At 37.1% G+C, this 17,314-nt stretch overlaps 1 protein-coding gene across 3 annotated transcripts in view; it reads right to left on the reverse strand.

Moving 5' to 3' along the window:
- LOC144969117 (protein ABHD15-like) overlaps positions 1-17,314 on the reverse strand; it is a 334,289-nt gene that overhangs the window by 207,784 nt on the left and 109,191 nt on the right. The gene's annotated exons all lie outside the window — the stretch shown is intronic.

The following is a 17,314-nucleotide window of genomic DNA, read 5'->3' on the forward strand; positions in this document are numbered from 1 at the left end:
GAATAATCAGATGAGTAAAAAGTACCCATCTGATTGGATAAAACACAAAAATTACGTTTCGGCCCTTGACCTTTGTCAAAAGACAAGCAAACAAGACTCACACAAAAATAAATGGCAAACCAATCACATTTTGTTAAATGCATCAAAGGAGAGATTTATAGGGGGACAGAAACAGATGTAAAAACAAAAATAATGTTATAGATAGTTTGAAGTTGACGTCACTCGGGTCTTTGTTATTATTTTTTGCCATCCGCGTTTATGAGTAATTCTCACTAAACTATATTAACCTGACTATAAACCATCATGATTACACTAAGTTTTGTGTGTTGGCCCGTTATACTTCCGGACGCCAATGTTGTGAGCCCCTTAGCCAAGCGCATACTATCTATAGATTAGATTAGGGTGACTAAGCAAGTGAGTAGCGGCAAAGAATGAATTGATATACCTGACAAAAGGAGGTTAGGGTAAGAGGGAGCGGGGTTAAGTGGAGCGGTGGATAGGGTCACCTTAACATTAATTTGATTTTTTTTGTTCTGTCTTCTCTATCTTAAATGACTTATTCAGGCACCCTTTAGCTTTTCGAAACTATCGGTCTGATTTTCCCACAGAAATCAGGAAAACAACCTAAGCTGCAAAGTCGGACGATCTTGCAAGTGGGGAGTGTAAAATTAGTGAGTCGGGCTTTTAGTCTTTCTCTTATCATTGTTTCAGTGTCTGCATTTTCCTTGCAATTACATCCCATGTATTGTTTAGGGTTGAATTTTACAAGTTCCACGAGCTGCCATCAACTAATCATAAGTGCTTTAGCAGAGTCGAATGGAACTAAGCAGTTGTCTGATTGGATGACTTGGATCGTATCAGAGACACAAATCTAGCAACTAGCATCGTAATGAATTCTCTCTACATTCTAGATGTGCTTGCCCCTACGCGTAGCTCGGTGTCAAGTGATAAGCAACCCATTTGCATTCTCGAAATATCTCGTTATGAAAGCATTGCTCGTTTTTTTAATTGAATGAAAATGCAAAACATTTTTTGGGCAGACCTATCTAAATTGCACACTTAAATACATCGTCCATGGGGAAGGAGGATGAGGGAGGGGGGGGGGGGGAGTAATTCAATCACTCAAAAAGATCATTTTTCAAATAGCACGCCGTTTGGCACTTAGGACCGTCACAGTCTACAAGGCATGAATAATTATTTCGCTCGTCTTGACAACTGCTCAATTCCTATGAGAATTTATGAATCGAAGCCCAAAAGCTCAATGGAACCGGACTCATCCGGTGTTTACAACGTAAACATAAAAAAATAAATAATCGCTTTATTTTTCACATCCCTCTTGTCGCGCAGAAGGATTTGAAAAATAAAGCATTTATTGTTTTAGTAAACACCAGCAGATGAATTCAGTTTCTTTGGCCTTTTTGGCTTCAATTCGAAATTTCTCATAGTAAGATGGCATTGCCTAATGAAGGAATGTACATAGTCCTACATGCACAGGTTGAGTGTCAAGAGGAATCACCCATGGCGTCCAAAAGACCCATTTGAGGGTCAATAATTATAAATAGAAATGGCTAAGTGGCGCTCGAATCTGGAATCTGTGTGTTACAGTGCAATGCGTTAACCACTTGACCATCTACTCTTTTGAAAGAAGAAACTGTACTGTTGCATATTTTCTTATGTCAGATCTACTTTTGAATTGTTTTTACCGCGTAGAGCATGAGTCATTCGGTACATACAATGTGCGTATTATTATTTGTTACTGGAAGAAATCAGAAAACAGAAAATAACTCGGGGATTTGAATTGAGCTCGAGGCCCATCTGGCATTGCACAGATCCCGTGGTCCCGTGCGTGCGAGTTGTGTGAGGGTGTGTGTGTGTGTGTGATATAAGTGATAGAATCAGGGAGGCACACGGAGGCATGAATGTTCCTTTGTCGTTGTGTGTCCAGTCTCATTAAATAAGATTGTTCAAGGATGGACAGATGTGAAAATCCCATCCCAGCAAAGTTCTAATAATAGCATTTCGTGAGTAAAGTGATTTTGTGTGTGTGTGTGTGTGTGTGTGTGTGTGTATGTGAATCGAATGTTCTCCCTCCAAAAAAGCAACCAGGCCTCCAGCATTGTGTCAAGTAGTCATGTAATCTACTTGCATTCTCATCACTTCTCATTGCCAAGGCAATGTTCAATTTGGAGAAGAATAGATCGGATTTGACTAACAGGAAATTGAACACGCAATAATCAGTCGCCAGGGGGAAATCCCGATGACGGCAAATGTTCTTCTTTAACCAGTTAACTGCCCTACCATGGAAAAAATCGTGTTAAAAAATTTGGCCAGAAAACTCGTCCTTCAAATATCGATCGATTTAAATGACTCTCATCTTGGCAAAAAAACTCCCGAACCTGGGACTTCCCGAAGTATTCAATCAAGTCCAAGGTTTGAGAGTTTTTGCCAAGACGAGGGTAATTTAAATCGATCGATATTTGAAGGACAGTTTTCTGGCCAAATTTTTTAATTCGATTTTTTTCCAGAATGCTGCAGTTCACTGATTAATTATCAGAATATTCGTTTGTTACTTTGAGTCGTCGCAGTCTACAAAGACTTGAATAAAAATGCTATTGTACGATGACAAAACAGTTTTTGTTCATGTTGACCATAAAAGTTTTACTCCTATTATCAATCTATAAAGATGAGTCCTAATCATTCAATACGTCTCAAATCCTCTTTGAACTGTCGGGTTTGAAATTATTTTGACATCTTAAATCGATTGACGTTTAAATCAAAATTATCTGGCCAAAACTAAAAAAACAAAATTGTTTTGCACTGTTTATAAAATTGTGGTTGCGTTGACAGCTGGTCGATTTCTTGGGGAAATTGTGAATTGAAAGCCATTATGGTAGTCCCTGGATAATAAAGAAGTACGGAAGGGAGTCTGAAAGAGATGATTAGACTATAAAAGTAAGAAAAGAGGAACGGAGCGAGAGAAAAAAAGAAAGAGAAAGAAAAAAAAACAAAGAGAGAGAGAGAGAGAGAGAGAGAGAGAGAGAGAGAGAGAGAAAGAGAGAGAGAGCGAGAGAGAGAGAGAGAGAGAGCGAGACAGAGACTGAGAGAGAGAGACAGAGAGAATTAGAGGGGGATGGAGGGATGGAGAAAGACATATAGTTAGAAAAATATAGATACATATTATAGCGAAGGGGAATTATAAACAAAGGTAAATTACCAAAATTGTGAGCAGGATGCCTCATCTTAAAGCAAATCAGAGCAACGTTAAGGATGATCAGTGATCAGAGAAGTGTGTGCGTGTGTGTGTGTGTGTGTGTGTGTGTGTGTGAGTCCATTATAACAAAATAGGATGTGGCGTTGTGTACTTATATAATTTAGTCAACTCGACTCAAGTGTGAATGGGTATCTGACTGTAGTCAGTGATGGACATTGGAAGAGTGCTAGGACAAAATGGATGTCTAACAGTCAACTTTACTGTATGGAATTAATTGAGGTTCTATCTAACCCAGTTGGGAAATTGATAAACTACTATGAGCCGCTGTGAGAATTGTGTTCCCATCATAATATGCTCTATTCTCTTACATTGAATAATATCAGGAATACATATGTATATATATATATATATATATTATATATATATATATATATATATATATATATATATATATATATATATATAAGTAGAGATAAATTGATGGATGATGAATGTGTGGGTGGGTGGGTTGATGGATAGATTGTTAAACAGACATTGGTTGATCAATCATTCATAGATGGAACATTGGTATATTTATAGAGTTGTTTACTAGATTTATACATATCGATTCATGAATAGAGAAAAAAACGTTAATCTCACTGAAAGAAATAGGGTAGATGATTTAAAATAGAGGGGCTGAACAAGACAAAAAAAAAAAAGAAAAGGGGGGAGGGGGGGGGGGTAATATGAGAGAGAGAAAGGGAGATTGGGAGGAGATGAACAGAAATGAATTGTAAGAATTCAACTTGTACCGTAATCAAAGGACCTTTCAGAAATCGGACGAAATATTGCCTTTCGCTTGTCCTCTCATATGAATGATCAATAAACTTTTATTTGGTCGCGAAATATTTCAATATCAAAGAGAACGGATAAAATGGCCACGGGCATAAGCGTAGATCTACACTGCTACCTGGAGGATGTTTGTCTGTGCTTCCATGTTTGCATCTCAGTTGGTGGTTTTTTCCAAAGCAAAATTGCAGCACTACATTGCGACCCTACGCCTGGGTTATCTCCGTCTTTTCTCAGGATAGACGTTTTAAAATTATCCGTGGAATTGATAAAAGGAATTACACATTTCATTCTTTTTTTGGAGTCAGTAGCCAAAGATGACAAACTAAAAAAAATATGACCTATCACAAAGATGCCATTTTTCTAGATATTGCTCACAATCTCACAAAAGCTCCTATTATATTCTTTAAATAACAAAATGAAAAAGTGAGACAGCATTTATTTCCAAATCATTAATCAGGTTTAATTATGAAGGCTTTTTTTCAAATGCTTACTAACAGATATAACATGACTTCGAAACATTTACCTCGGTCTCTTAGATCTCGCGGAAAGTACTATGCGATAGACTAGCGTCATGTCCAAAGGGTATCAAGCAATTGTTATTTTAGTTTCACCCTATCGAAACCGGGAAAAACCCCGACTCTATGGGTCAAATGCATCGGAAGGACAATTTCTTTAGAAAATTTAAAGTGGTTGCTTTTTGATTTCTTAAATTTGAATTAATAAAAATGTTTCTTTATTTTGATTTTTTACAGTTCAAAGTCATTACGAATCAACACATTTTCTCAAGACAGTGACACAAAACAGATTATATTCGAAGTTATGTAAGCAAAACGTGACAAAATAAAACGTGCAAATACATTTACACATTAAAATATGGTTAAATTTTCGAGAGAAAAAAGATCTCTCGTTCAAACTTTGCTTTGGTTTTATGTTAAAAGTTCTTTACATTCCCTAGGAAATTACCAAATCTCCTGGCTTTACATTTCGAAAATGTGAAAAAAAAGCTGAATGAGACCTGACAATTCCAAACGTTTATCTATTCAAATTGGTTAATCTAATTTACACCCCAAGAGCATGCCGACGTGATATGTGTCATAATTTGTGAACACCATAAACTCTATCAAGGTTGGAAAAAACACGGTACACGCTTTGCATTCGAAATTGAATTTCGCAAAATCGTTTTAGAAGTCTAGATTTAAACAAGGTTTGCAGCAAAAGAATGTCTGCAAATTTTAAGGGAAAGGAAGAATTCCCTCATACGATGTATCTACTTCATGCCGCAATCTAGCCTAGATCAATTTTAAATGCAGTTTTGTATATTTTAATTGTAGTGCAGTTGCGGTGATTGTCACAGTAGGTACTTTCTTGCAATTCATGCATTACAGATATCAGATCAAGACACATGAATCAAAATTCACCCCAGAATTATCAGGGATCACTTATGTCGTTCAAATGAGTTAAAAGTATTCAAAGAAAGAAAAAAGCAATGCTTGGACCGGGCTTCAAACCTTAGATCCACAGGTTACAGTGCAACCACTTCGGCCACCACATCCTCACAGAAGGAGGAATTCATGATTTTTCAATGCTACCATATGAAAATTAAAAGTAATGAACAAAACTGATTATAACAGCTTTAAAAAAGAACAAAATACTAAACACGGAAAGTTCAAAACTTTTCATCAGCCAAGAACATAAAATAATAAAAACATATATACATTATTTAAAATTCAGATAGATATTGTTTGGTTTTTTTTCTTGGTTGAAGAAGGGATTTGAACCCAAAACGTTCACTGTTTGGTATTTTGTTCTTTTATATGAAGCTGATGTGTTACTTTTTGTCCGTGGCTTCTATCAGCTTTGTATTGGGTCTACATAGGACAATTAGTTCGCTTACAATTTTCTCTCTTTTAGGATTGCGTGTGAGCGAGAACTCATCTTTGCAATCTGCATCCCCAACGAGTCAAGTCGATTAAATATTTAACCTTGACCAGTTAACTCCGTACTCTGGAAAGACAGCATTTATAATTTGGCCAGAAAACTCGTCCTTTAAATATGGATCGATTTAAATGACCGTCAACTTGGCAAAAAAAAACTCTCAAACCTGGATCCTCGCGAGGTCTGGGTTTTGAGAGTTTTTGCCAAGATGAGGGTCATTTAAAGGATGCATTTTCTGACCAAATTTTAAAATTACTGTCTTTCCAGAGTACAGCAGTTAACTGATCAAATTTCCCTGCACGTGAACAAGGTTTAATTACACCCTTTCTTAATCAATTAACATTGTTGTGAGGATGATGAGTTAGCTTCACATGGTACTTGTTATAAACATAGCACGGAAGTCATCAAGTTGATAGTTTTCCAAAACCAACGAATCAAAATAGATGCGATTCATTTTTGACTTATGCGCTATTCAAAATTGTCCGTTCCGTTGCAAAAGACATAATAATTTATAATAATTGAGCTTTTATATAGGGCAATATCCACTAAATGTGCTCAAAGCGCTTTACAAAGGGGTCACTGGTCAACAGCAACATTTAACATGTAGGACGAGACATGACGCTTGTTAGGCGATATTACAATTTTTCGGAGTGTGGTGAGAGAATGTGAGTAAAGAGCCTTTTCCAAGGACTCAACTATGCGCCGAACGAGACTCGAACCCAGGACCTTCCGATCCGAAAGCGAGTGTCATACCACTAGACCACATAGCCGCACAATAATAATATTATACAATTTTTCGTTCGAGAAAACAATAAAAACGTGGTTTCGAAAAAGGTAATTAAATAATTATAATTATAATTATAATTGAGCTTTATATAGAGCAATATCCACTAAATGTGCTCAAAGCGCTTTACAAGGGGTCCCTGGTCAACAGCAACATTTAACATGTAGGACGGGACATGCCGCCTATTAGGCGATATTACAATTTTTCGGAAAAGACAACGCTGTTAACGGCCAGGTACTCATTTTACACCTGGGTACGGTGAGAGAAAGGAGTAAAGAGCCTTTTCCAAGGACTCAACTATGCGCCGAGCACGAGGCTCGACCCCAGGACTTTCCGATCCGAAAGCGAGTGTCATACCACAAGACTACATAGCCGCACGAAATGACCTCATGGAGATGATAATTTCCACCGTTTTCCTTTGGCGCATTGATTTTACTGATGCTCTCCTTCGAATCATAAAATATTATGGAAATTGTGTTTGAATCTCAATCTACAAAAAATCCCAATCAATAAGTATTGAAAATGTGCAAAGGCGAGCAACAAGATTGCTTCCTGGGTTGGAATCGACGCAATGCGTGGAAATATTAACAACTTCAAATTTCCCAAGTTTTAAATATAGAAGGGGTCGTGGGAATTTAATTCAGCTATATAAAATTTGATCATTCTTTGTATGCTGTGGACTCAACAGTCCTTTTACATTCTCTATTTTTACAAGAGGTAATACATTTGGAATTTATCTATCAAGGTGCAAATAACAATGAGAAGTTGAATGCAAGTTTCAATTCAACACACGGAAAATGGACGCCTCGGGTTTCCTCTCATCAACAACACAGGATGAATGAAACAATATAGACGAATAAGAAATTCCACTACTGGCGTTGTTTACAACGGCATTACCACATTATATTATAATTTGTCTGTAGTGTTTCATTCATCCCTTTTTGTTGATGAAGGGGAAACCCGAGGCGTCCATATTGTCTGTTTTCGTGTGTTTAATTGAAGCTTACATTCAATTTCACATTGTTATTTGTGTCTTCCAGCTTCAAGCAGCAAAAATTACATATATCAAGGTGTAAAATTAAATTTAGACGAGTTTCTCCAGTTTATCATACAGTTGACAGTGGAATCCGTTAGTTCTGTTGACCAATTTAAGAAATTAATCGACAAAGAATTGAATTAATTAAGATAAGAATTTGATAAATGTTTGTTATATTTGAAACCAAACATACTTTAAAGGTTGTTTCAATAGTATGTCATTATATCGTCGTTATGAAAGAGAATACCATTCTATGGTCAGATTTTTTATTAATGGCGCGTGTTTCTCTGCCTTTTCTCAGCTGTCTCTCTATCAAAAGTTGTAAAACTTTGTGTCAACCTTTGAATCAATTTGTCTTAACCGAATCTAGATTTTGGACTGTGTTGATGCCATATCAAAGAAGTTTTCTTCTTTAAGACCTATAAAAAAACTACTTTAAAACCACTCTCATAAAATTCGAGATTTTACACTGAACAAAATGTCAACAAGTTAGACTAGCCTTTTAGAAGATAAGATATGTTGCAATAACAAAGGCTGTTTCTTGAAAAAAAATTGTCTATTGCGCAGAACAGCTATCTTAGTGCGCAATCATTTTTCTCAGTGGGATTCAGGGAATAATTTTTTTTCACGAGATCGGGCTATGATCGGCACTCAGTTATTTATGAACCCTATTGTAATATAGACAAATCCCTGTCAAACCTTTATAGCAGAATGGAGTGATGAGTGCAAAATGGGTCCTTAAGGCTATCTCATCCTTTCCTGAACGCTCTCACATCCTATTTTCATTCTCACAAAAAATATAATAGAAAAATGAAAAGAATTAAACAAATTGGAATTAAATGTTCGATTACGCATATGACACGACCTGCCGATCAGAGTAATCGATTTTTTGTTGTTGAAAGGACGCATGGCGGAAGTGAGGGGGATGGGTGGGGGGTGGGGGCGGGTAAAGTATATTAAGATGAAAGTAGAGAGAATTAAACAAGATTAAACAGACCGGTACAGTGTTCATGCATATTTCATTTAATCTATTTCTCATGACCTGTTTATACTTTCTTTGGAAGAGGGAATTAAAAAAAAATACATTTCTCCACCCAGTTAATTCTCTTCGTTCTCTCTAAACCACTCAATCCTTTAAACAGTCCTTTTTTCTTCCATCTCACTACGGCAATATGGGAGCCGATGGCACAACGGTGCGTTAGTACATCTTGTAATAAAATGATGTTGAGCGTGGCTCGTGATTGAATGGGTGACAATAATCGTAATATACTCTGGTTTTGATTCACAGGCTAATGTACTTTACTCATACTATCCAATTGACTCAGGTGTGAATGAGTACTTAATTGGTCATAGGCATTGACCGACATTGTAAGAGTGTTAATACAATAAAGAGACCAAATAGTTTGCTTGTAACTGTGTAGAATAGAGATTGGGGATAAACGAAGGGTTTCAGTCATGCTGAATCCATGGAAATGTTAAATGTGAATCTTTATATGTGACCAGGCATCTCAAAACGGTAATATGTCGGGATGACATGGAACCTAAAGAGTGAAGTTAGAAATAAAACGATATGAAATACGAGCTTTAGAGGGTTTGGCATGACCGGACGCCATGACTTGTATTTTCCTAATTACTTATTTTCTACCAGACAAATGATCACTAATCACAGAGGGTATCATAATCTTTTGCTCTTAAACTGGCAGGGCAATGTGACATTTTCATCAACTCAAGATCCTTATCGCTAAGAGATAATAAAAAGATAGATGAATTTAGTGCGGTTTATGGGAATCAGTTTTATGACACAATATAGGATAAATCACGGCTTATTTGAATTTTTTATCAAATTTAATCTGGCAACCATGTTTGATTGTGAATAAATAAGAAGACCGAAGCATCGAAGTGGACAAAGTGAGTATTTGACATACGTGTTAGTCAAAGTATCGAAGTGGCAAGTGGTATTTGACATAAAGTGTTATGTCAAAGTATCGAAGTGACAAAGTGAGTATTTGACTAACGTTATTCAAAGTATCGAAGTGGACAAAGTGAGTATTGACATAACGTTTTGTCAATGTATCGAAGTGACAAAGTGAGTATTTACATACCGTGTATGTCAAAGTATCGAAGGGACAAAGTGAGTATTGACATACCGTGTCATGTCAAAGCATCGAGTGGGCAAGTTGAGTATTTGACATACCGTTTATCAAAGTATCGAAGTGGACAAGTGAGATTTGACATAACGTTTATGTCAAGCATCGAAGTGGACAAAGTGAGTATTTGACATACCGTGTTATGTCGGGATGTTTTATAAATGCTATAAAATGAAATTATTGTAACACTTTATATAAATAAAACGTAGGTAAGTTTTAAAGTTTTCGTGAGGATAAACAAACAACAGGTAAGATTTTATATTTCTGGACGTTTAAATTTTTAAAAAATAAAATTTTTGCATCTATTCCACTCCGACATAATACCGTTTCCAGACGATGAGCTAAATATTTTGTGAAGCAAAATTCAAATATCATCACCCACAGGAATGCGTACTCTTTGAACGGCTGCTGATGTCATAAATATTTATCATAACAAAATGCGAGAAGTTAAACACCTTAGTACGTTGCAATTGGGTTTAAGTCGAAATTTGATCTATTTTCTTTTAAACGCGTGAAAAGATATAAAGAATGAAAGAAGAGCAAAGTGAGATGATTTGTTTTCGATGTTTCGTTTCTCTTTCCATTTTTGTACTCTTGTCATTCACAAACACCCGTAATAGTTTTTTCAATGTGAATCCCAAATATCTGGATCGGTGGCTAATATATGTTGCTTGTTGTATTCAATGAGTTTTTAACTCATCCCCTGTCAGATACATAACAAGTGTAATGCAAGACATTTTTATTGGACAGGCAGGTAAACAACAGGTGTCAGTCACGATATTCAATACATCTAGCAATCAAGAAAAACGTTTAAACGATATCTTCCAATACGCTTCAACAGTCGTAACGTCACTTCCCTCGTAATGACTTAGTAACTGGCTCTAAACTATTTGAACAATGGCGGACGTCTTTATGAAATATTTCTCCGACGAGAAGAAAAGCGTATCCAGAGGGGAAAAAAACATAAATCTGATCATGAATTAATTGACTTTTACGCATTCTGATCACAAGACATATGAAAAGTTCTAGCCAGCATGAAGAATAAAAAGTACCGATTTTCTTTGTTTAGAACCACGATGGCCGCCATTGCTGTGCGACGTGACATCAGACTATTAAATCCAATTCTAAAATCCGTATCATGATATCACGATAAAGACAACTCATTTGTGCCTATAGACAGAACGAAGATGACGTCACTCTGGTCTTTGTTTTTGTTTTGTCCATATATGTTTGTGAGTAATTCTCACTAAACTGTATTAACCAGACTATAAACATTTGAGATTACACATAGATTTGTGTGTAGGTCCGTTATACTTCCGGATGACAACGTTGTGAGCTTCTTAGGCAAGCGCATACTATATATTCGAAGAAGTGACTTGTTCAACATTCCGCGGCAGATGAGACGCAAACCCGGTGAAATATAATATGAACATTTCATGGATTAGCTATGCTCGAGCGTCTTCACATTGTTTCATTTATTTCCTGCAGCAGGCATACGTTATTTGGATTTATATTTCCTTTTCATACAGTACAAAACGTTAAGAAGTCGTACACATGTACTAATACTCTTACAATACCCGTCACTACCTGTAGCCAGTTATTCATTCACACCTGAGTTGAGTTGGGTAATGCTTTAATAAGCAATAGCAAGTCCGTTTTACACTTCAGACAGGTAACTTTCCTGATCTTTATCGTTCATCACATGCTATTGCCACAAAGAGATCTGAAAAATGTGTATGAAATCGTGCCCGACAAAGCGGGGAGAAAAATGCAAGAAAAAAATACATCCTTAAATCAGCTTTCCTCGTTTGTGAATCAAACTTCAGACTCCCTAATTTCCAATCAGTTGGGCTACCATTACACAACGGAGGTTGTCTGATAGTTGGGAAGATTTAATGACTATTGATGCTGTGCATTTAGCCAAAATATTCACCTCATCCGCCAGCAAAGTTCACGTGGAATTAATTGAACAAGGGCAAACAGTGAACTCTGAGCAATCTGTGTCAACTCTACGAGCCCTCAAAAATATATTCGCACGGGTTCGAGATGGTAGAGATTTGATATTGTAGCAAGACAATACGCGACCACACACTAGTCGTCAAACCCAAGACGTCTTAATTCGGTTCAAACTTCAGACCCTACAGCACCCTGCATATAGTCCAGGATCTTGTCCCATCTGACCATTTCTTGTTCCCTCAGCTCTAGTACTAGTAATATCTTCAAAGGAAACTGTTACAACAGTGATTTGGAGGGAGTGGCAGATATTCGTCGATTGTGCCGAGCAAAATCCCCGGCATTCTTCGTTGAAGGCCTGCGCAAACTTGTTCGGTGTTGGCAGCTCTGTGTTGCTCTTGATAGCGAGTATGTGGGAACATTCTTGGCACGATACGTAGTAATAGTAATAGTAGTAAATAATGAATTTATATAGCGCCTAAACATCCACGTTAATCGTGCTCTGCGGCGCTTTACATAATATAAATAAAAATAAAAATGTATAAAAACAACAAAATTAAAAATCACGACACTACATGATACATAATAAGCATGCGTACAAAAAAACAAAATCAAAGCAACATCTATTTTATGAAAAATAAGCCTCGCGGAACAACTCGGTCTTCAGAGAGCTGAGAGAGCTGACGTAGCTGAGACTCGTGGCTTCCTTTTCATGTTTGATGTTTGTATAGGCTGATGAAAACAAAAAAGTTAAAACAAAACGGTACTTGTGCGGCTATAATATGATCTTGTGGTATATAACACTCGCTTTCGGATAGGAAGGTCCTGGGTACGAGCCTCGCACTCGGCGCATTGTTGATTCCTTGGAAAAAGCTCTTTACTCAAATTATCTCCCCGTACTCAAGTGTAAAATGAGTACCTGGCCGTTAACAGCGGTGTCTTTGTCCGAAAAATTGTATTATCGCCTAACAGGCGTCATGTCTCGTTCTACATATTACATGTTGCTGTTCGTAAAGCGTTTTGAGCACGTTTGGTGGAAATTGAGATATATAAAAGCTCAATTTTAAATTTAAAAAAAAACTTAAATATCAGTCGTTTATTGCCGTAAAGTGATAAAACACTTTTTCAGTTTGACTTGAAAACTTTTCTCCAAATATTGACAGATTAAGGTGACCCTTACTTTTACCTCCTGATACAGTGGTTTCATCAACTATAATTATTGTCATAAAACAAATTAATCAGTTAACTCCCGTACTCTAAAAAACACGTATTTAGAATTTGGCCTGAAATCTTGTCCTTCAAATATCTATCGATTTAAATGACCCTCACCTTGGCATAAAAAACCCCCTCTCACACCAGGGATTTCGCAAAGTCCCAGGTTTGAGAGTTTTTGCCAATATGGGGTTCAATAAAATCAATGGATATTGGAAGGACGAGATTTCTGGCCAAATTTTAAAATACATGTTTTCCAAATGAGTGGAGCAGGCACTTATGTTTGGGCGTGTTGAACCCGTGACCTCAAGAAGTCGGGGAGAAGTGCCTCTCGATAGACTAGAATTTGAAGCGACTTTTTTGAGGGTCGTGGATAGCGCAGTCGGTAGAGTCCAGATCATCCCGGCCGGGTGGAATTGTCGTACCAGTAAGGTCGCGGGTTCGAGCCCCCATCACCGCCGCGAAGTTTTTATTCTCTGTTGTCTTCTGGCACTTTCCTACTGACTTCGTGTCTTGTTATTGTTTTCCGGACATTATTGTAGTCAACTGTCTGACGGACGTATGGGACTCTAAGCCTTTTAAACCCGTCATGGAGCTTTGCGACTGAATGCCCGATCCGCTAAATGCCACTTTGTTTTGGTTTCCCGAAGAGAGATAGAGACACTTTAAGCGGAAATCTCAGCACTTCAAAGAAGTGTCAGGTTTGAGTTTTTTTTAAAAGTTGGGTCATCCTAAATGATTGATTTTTCAATCAATTGTTTTCCAGCCAAAAATGAGAATAAAGTGTTTGGCCAGAGAACGCCAGTGTACTTGACTATCTATTATTATCATTATTATCGAATTTGAGTTGCATGGAAAATTAGAGCCAATCAATACTGCAGCACGTAAACTGAAAAAAACAGACATTTTAAAAATCTTTGGCTAAAAAACTCGTCCTTTAAATATCAATCGATTAAAATGACCCTCGTTGTATCAAAAACTATCAAACCTGAGACTTAATTGAAGTCTCAGGTTTAAATGTTTTTGACAAGCTGAGGTAATTTTAATCGATCGATTATTTAATGGACGAATTTTCTGGCCAAAAATCTATTAAGGCTTTTTAAATATTTTTTTTTAGAGTACAGCATAATGGTGTGAACTCGATGCCATCAAACAGATGAAAAGGTTCTCTCCCCTTTTTTGGCCACAAGAGAATGGAATGCATTTAATGAGCCAATCGCTTAGCATCGATCCTAAATAAGGGAGATAAAAGCCTGTCTCTTTAGGTTGGGGTATCAAATTATGCGTTTTTGACACATTCTTGTAATCGCATGTGCTATAATGGCCCGATCGAGCAGAATATAGATTTGATAAATGGATAGATTGATAAATGGATAGATTGATAAATGGATAGATGGATAAATGGATAGATGGATAAATGGATAGATTGATAAATGGATAGATGGAAGATTAGGAGGGTTAATGGATATCTATTCCTTTTCACCAAAATAGTGGTGGGGGTCAAAATTGTTCCCTCCAGCCCATGTTAGTCGTGGGCCAGCGAGCAAAGAATTAGGGGCAAATGTAAAAATTATAAAAGTATCTTTATATTTTGATATACGAGTAAGCCTTTCTAATTCTTTCATCCGTTGACTCAAATGATTGTTTATAAAATATACAACGTCATAATGATCGGTCGTTTGATGTTGGCAATCGCCACCTGGCCGACTTATTGCCAGGTTCATTTGCGCGCACCTACATATTTTATTACGTAACGATTTTGATCATTGATGTATCAAAAGATTCCTCTCAATCTGTGTTTATTTCCAAGGTGCATTAGAATAATAATTGAAATAGATGAACGCCAGTTCGTTACAGCCCTTATGTCCCCAAATATATTGCGGTTCTCTATTAGTATTTTGTAAATGAATGATGGAGGGATGAAACTTCTGTCAAAGCGTAGGCTGGAGAGTAGTTAGACATTACGTATGGTCGTAAGTGAATGAATAAATTGATAATTATAATACATGGGGAAGTTGGACTTTAGAACAAGAGATGTGTGTGTGTGGGGGGGGGGGGGGGGGGGGGTGGGGGGGGGTGAAAAATTGGGGTAAAATGGAGGCATAATGAATATTAAGTATGGATGTTATTGTGAAGATGATTTAGACAGTTTGATAAAGATGATAGTTCTTGCAGTGTTAGTAATAGTAGTAGTAGTAGTAGTAGTAGTAGTAGTAGTAGTAGTAGTAGTAGTAGTAGTAGAAGAAGTAGTAAAAGTAGTAGTAGTAGTAGTAGTAGTAGTAGTAGTAGTAGTAGTAGTAGTAGTAGTAGTAGTAGAAGAAGAAGAAGAAGAAGAAGAAGAAGAAGAAGAAGAAGAAGAAGAAGAAGAAGAAGAAGAAGAAGAAGAAGAAGAAGAAGAAGAAGAAGAAGAAGAAGAAGAAGAAGAAGAAGGAGAAGAAGAAGAAGAAGAAGAAGAAGAAGAAGAAGAAGAAGAAGAAGAAGAAGAAGAAGAGGGAGAAGTATTAGTAATGGTAGTAGTATGATCATTTAGTCATTAGAGAACCACCAACTAAAACCCACGTGGACCTCAGCAGTCCAATTTACCTCTTATCGGGCACGCTTCCCATTCCCAACCTCTTCCTCTTTGTCTCTTTGTTCCCCGGCCCGGAAATTGGGTGGAATCCTAAATTGTCAGGGAACTTATAGCGGATAACAATCTTAATTCACTTACAGGATAAAATAAAATGGCATAACATAGATTGGGGGAAATAAAAAAACGATTCGGCATTTCACTATTGGAAAAAATGCTATAATTATCCAGTAATACATATTTAAATGTACAATTTCGACAGTATCCTCTTAAAACCCCCGATCCTCGACCGCTGTATAAACGTAACATACCATTCCCAACTGACTTACGCCGCAGTCGTTTAAGTGTAACACACCTTTTCCAAGTGACACGGGCATCAGTTGTAACACACCCGACCTTGATTCAGTAAAAATTCCATTGTGTTCTTTATGAAATAAAAGCCGAAGTTTGATTGGTTGATATTATTAGTTTCATCCAATCAGCAAACAGTTTATTTAAGCTGTTTGGGTTGAGTATGAAGCTAGTTTTTGACGTAAGAAATGACGCGATCAAACCCGAGTGACGCTATATGTTAGCTACGTCATTCAAACTTGCTAGGCAAGTACTGGGAACCGGTCGTTATTTCCGGTTGACCCCAATGCGGTACTAGACAATGCGAAACGAAGAGAATAGATAAGTCTAGAAGTTAGGACTCGTTATGGACTTCCAGAGTAGTTGCAGTAGTAGTAGTAGTAGTAGTAGTAGTAGTAGTAGTAGTAGTAGTAGTAGTAGTAGTAGTAGTAGTAGTAGTAGTAGCGTATGGCTACACTTCCAAATTTATTTCGTCAACCCAGCAGCTTCTAAAGTCTTCCTCCGCCCTAAGGATGGTTTCGTAGCCAACTTCAAGTTTAGTGACTGGACAGTGGAGGACGATGTGATCGCTTGTCTCTGGGGCTGCCTGACATTTCTGGCAGGTATCACTGTTTCCAAGAATAGTTGTGACAAAATAGAGATGAAAGTCGCCGACTCTGACACTAGTTCTTTTTCGATCTGTTTTTTCCTTTTTTGTGGGAGTTTTTTGAAAGGGGACGGGGGAGGACGGAATTGTCTATTGGTTGCACGCGTGTGTGTTTTTTGCAGCCAAACAGAAGATATTGTTCCAAATAAGTTTTCACTTTCCAATTCATTTTTTGATCTGCTTTCACTTACGGCAGTTCAAAATCTTCTGTGAATTCGATCCAAATAGAGTTGTCATAATAATACGTCATTTAATCCAACGTGTCTTCGAGGGGATATTGTCGGGAAAAGATCAAGCGGAGTCCAGTCAACAGGATCAAAAGAACTCATGCTTGAAATCATCTTTAAGTTCAATTTAATAAGTAAATTGCTTACTGAATTAAATGAAAAATAGCTTACAGTATAGGAAAACCATTCTGTTTGGTCAAGAAGAAGTTGACAGTAACGGATATGAGTAAATCTCACGTCAGATGTAAAACACAAACGTAAAGATGTGTAGTCATGAGGAGCGTTTCAATCTAGACTCTTAGAGAATGGGATAGTAAAACCTTCACGCTACCAACTTTTTGTGGTAGATTATTTTCATTGTGATATTCGTACTAGATTGCCCAGAGACAAAACTGGAAGGGGGATTTGAAAC

Source organism: Berghia stephanieae, chromosome 3, assembly GCF_034508935.2.
Source record: "Berghia stephanieae isolate SIO BIC M18660-M18661 chromosome 3, UCSD_Bste_1.3, whole genome shotgun sequence".
Classification (NCBI taxonomy): Eukaryota; Metazoa; Mollusca; class Gastropoda; order Nudibranchia; family Aeolidiidae; genus Berghia; species Berghia stephanieae.